Source organism: Buteo buteo, chromosome 17 (assembly GCF_964188355.1).
Source record: "Buteo buteo chromosome 17, bButBut1.hap1.1, whole genome shotgun sequence".
NCBI classification, from domain to species: domain Eukaryota; kingdom Metazoa; phylum Chordata; class Aves; order Accipitriformes; family Accipitridae; genus Buteo; species Buteo buteo.
In genome coordinates, this window is record NC_134187.1 from 23070631 (window position 1) to 23075091 (window position 4461).

Consider the following 4461-nt stretch of genomic DNA (forward strand, 5'->3'; position numbering starts at 1 on the left):
GCACAGACCACGTGTATTAGTGAGGAGGATTACCCCTAGTTCAGCCAAGATTTTTAAGTGCAATAACTTTTCTGCAATGTTGCTCAGAGCAGTCTGTGAGGCTCTTAATCCCGATCACAAGCAACTGGCACCATCAGTTAACTTAAGCTGCATCTACACTGCTGAACTCCAGAGCGCTTTAAACGTTACTGACACACATCCTGAGGCTGTATCAGGTGGGATGCCTGTGCCCGTCCCTTCCCAGCACGAACCTTACTGTTCAGGCAAGCAAAGCTGGTTATAGCCTATACATATACGTGATGACATTTCACTGATAGACCAGTATTTTGGGAGAAATGTACTGATCACGAGGTATTTTGCTCGCGAGCCATAGTTATAGATGCATTTTGACGAGACAGGTGGTGGGACAATCCATGGCCGATTATGGCTGGGAAGAAATGTTGACTGGATAATCTCAGAGCACTGTAAAGAGCAAGGGTAGGCTTTCATTTGCTTTTTCAAATTCTTTGGGTTTTTATTATCTTTTTAGCAAATGAGGAGAGGATGTGCACATTTTCTCAATTGTTCATCTAAGTAAATGCTGTGTGTTCCCCATCTTTTAACCTTATAAAATGCTTTCAACCTCATTAAAAGCTGTTCTACCTGTTCAGAGCATTGTTTTGGGTGATAAAACTCTGCACTAATACAGTCTCTTTTGTTATGCTGTTTGTTGTTTTTTTTTTCTTAAAAATAATATTGATCTGTCTCCAGTGCATAGAAGTATGCAACTGAACACTGAAGAAATCTTTATAATCTATTTTTCCTTATGATTACTACCACTCTATCTGCCACAAGCTGATAACCCTCCAGATGCAATCAGCCGTTCCTTTCAATTCTACTATTTGGGTGTATTACAGGGATGTGTGAAAACTAGTACACGAAGGCAAATCAGCTTGGGTCAGCATCAGATGTATACAATGCATCCTGTGTAATGTGCCTACAGCATGTATGGTTTTTGTACTCCAAATGTATAAAATGTATTTTAGGTATCTTTGGCTGCTCAGCAGAAATACAATAAGCATTTTGTCTGGGCCAGCAATAGCATCAAACCAATCCTTGAGGCCATTGTGTTATAATACCAAGAAGCATTTCACACAGGAGTGTTCAACTGTCAAACACAGAACGTGCAAAAGGAGTCAGATTTTCTTTTCCGTTTGGTTTGTTTTGTTTTTACGTTTTGGCTTCTGGCCATGAACCAGATCTCTGAGTACTGCAGGGACCACGGACATCAGCTACTGCCACTATGTACCTGATACTCCGGTGCGCACAGGAGGAATACTACCAAGCTTCACCTATGCCAGTTCCAGAATTTTGATGCTGCAAAGTTTATTCTTCCAAGATGTCCTTGTGCCAATCTAAAAGACAAAAGAATAGCCTACTAACAGCTTTGCATCTGCATACACACTGGTACCAAGTCTAGACTCTGTAGGTATACCAGTCCTACCTAGTGTGCTGGAGATGAGCCTGCAATGTAATGGACTCAGAAAGCGAAGGCTGGAAAGCCCACCTAATTAGTTGGGTAAATAATTGAGCATGGACCTGTGCTCAGCTCCATGCTGCCATGGGTACACTACCTATCTGCAGGATTCTACCTTGCTTACTTGTAAAAGCTAGCCTGCGTACGCCTGGGTGAGCTACATTCTGAGCCCATTATCTAGGAAGGTTTAAAGCCTCTTGGTCCAGGTTGAGTATTTCATCTGGGTGAAATAACAATTTTGTTAAATTATTCCTAACCTCCTCAAATGAGGAATTCTGTAGCTTCACTAGCCAAGAATCAACCCCCCTGAGACCAGGCCGATTCATTTTTTATGTGGTCTGCTGGCTAGTTGTACTGAGGAACAGTGCGTTTTCTCCAGCTACCGGGGCAGCCCAGTCCTGCGCGACAGCCTCAGAGCTGGGAATCGCAGCCCTGCAGCTGCTACTGCAGCCAGGGGGAGAAAGGAAAGAAATGCAGTACCTCTTCCAGGAAGAGTAGGGCCCAGATAAGCTCTCAGCAGAGGTACATCTCTCTGGATCAGGATGCCATTTGGTGACCCTGTCATGAGAATGGCATTCAGCTCTATTGACCATTTCTGCACTAGAGACATCATAGGCTGATGCCTTCTAGGAAGAAAAAATTGAAAATCTTCCGTTTCGCCTGATGTGGCTTAAACAGACAGAAAGGTGTACAAGATGAAGAAACCTTCCTATTTCTTCATCTGTTTTTTTTTTTCTTTTTACAGGAGAAACATTTGATAAAATCCTTTTGTTCCAAACTGCATTCCCTTTTTATTATTGAGCCCTCTTGCTGGTATGTGAGAGACAGAGAAGATGGGCTATATGTCCAGAAGGAAGTCCACTGTATGTGACCGGGCAGGAACTAGCTAAGGTTTCGAGGCCAGAGCAGAGTAAACACTTCCCTCCCTGCCTTTACTCACCTCACTGTGCTCACCACTCTACTATTGTTGCTGTAGACTAATTGTCCCTTGCAGAACACAGGTATCTCGGCCAGTCCTGATGGCCAGTAGCAGCAGTTAGAAGCAATCAGTCCCTGTGAATATTTGCCATGTTGGCTGGGCTACAGAAATGCATGACAGGCACCAAATTATGTATCACGTAAGCTGTGCGATACCTGATTTCTTCAGGACAGGGGCTTTTCTATACTGGGACAATGATTTGTCTCATGTAATTTAGGTGGTTAAAAATTGTCTACAGCTGTACCAGTCTGACTTTACAGCTAATGGAGAGAATCAAGGAATACCAAAGGATGATTCACCTCATCCTAAGATAAGATGTCTAAGATAGGTGAGAAAAATTGCCCTCCAGACATGGTTATTCCTGTACATTAATTATAAATGGAGCCTGAAGGAACTCAAGTTAAGTAGGGAAACCAAACAACTAGAACTGAGATGATTTCTACAATGCATGTCCCAGTTTTTAGCATCATCTCCAGTTCTGCTGAAAACTGAAAGACTAGTTGATGAGCAGCCTTATTCTCCATGGGACGTTTCCCAGCCTATGATCCACAGAGCAGCAGTATTTTGCAAAAGTTGTGCTAAGACGTCAGCAACTCTCCTTTATATCTGTTTTCACTTGTTTGTGAAACAAACCTTGTGTTTGATGACAAAGGTGCATGGGGACTAGAAAGAAACTTGGAGGGAGGACAGTAGACTTAGGCTTACAAAGTTAGGGAATCACTGCGCAAATTAAAAAGCAGAACTGAAGTAATTTTACCCAATCTGCTTCTGGCAATGTTCAGTGAGGGCAAATGATAAAGTTTACAACAGCCAAGCACTACCTGACTTCTTGGGCTAGGACCTCCATGGAGCTTGGATTTTGTATAGGTCTTTTGCTGGCTCCAGCCACAGGGGCAAGTATGGCCCATAAACGCACAATATGCTACTTCCTACCCACCACTGATTTTCATTCATCTCCAGAAACTGTAGCTCGGACACCTCTGTGTACACACAGACTGCTATGTGATGTGGCTGTTAAACCTGAAGAGGAGCTAAGCAAATCCAGTAGTGCTTAAAATCATCATATATTCAAAAAGCATGAGTCAGAATGATCTCAAATGATCTCCAATATTACACTGCTGCCACAGCCACATAACTCTTATCAGTGTGAACAGAAGTCAGGTACCTCAAGCAGAGATGATCCTCCACAGAGGAATAGAACAATGGGGATTTTAAAAGTGAAAATAATTTCCCAAGACCTGTATCAGTTGTCTAATTTCAGTGTCATCTTGAAATATACAGCATTTAAAGTAACACGAAACAGCAGGAAGATTAGTTCCTGATGTCAAGAGAGAAGAGTTACTTCTGGCAGGCTTTAATGAATCTGCTGTATCACACGGAAACTTCTTCCAGCTAGCTAGGAATAAAACCATGTACAGGAATTAACAGTCCAATCATGTAATGGACCCAAATCAGGGGACAGCGGGAAATTCACAATTATGCTAAAGCCACATGTGGTTACCAATTATTCTAAACTGCTGCAACACTGTATGATTATCACTTATTTATCTTAAGGCACCAAGAAGCACGCTGACCTCTCTCAGTAGAGTTGAGACATGACCTCAGCTTGAAAACCAGCCTTCTGATTAAGCACTATGATTAAGTGCACAACACAAGTAGAGCCAAGGGTTTCAAGTGGTTACACTTACCCAGCACTGCATGCAAGCACTTTAATGTATTAAGGGCTAACCCAACACGTAAGAGTTTTAGCAAAACCAAAGTCAGAAAGTAGGAGCAATGGGACAAAATGAATGAGTAGACACCCAACCACGCTTAACCATCACCACCAGGAAGCTGGAAGAACATACAGCTGCAATGGTTACACTGCCAGCAGAGAAAAAATTAATTGTCAGGTTAATTTGAGAGAGGAGACGGGAGCAGCTTTGCAAGTCTGCTCAGGAGTGTCTCCCAGGGCCAGGAGCCACTT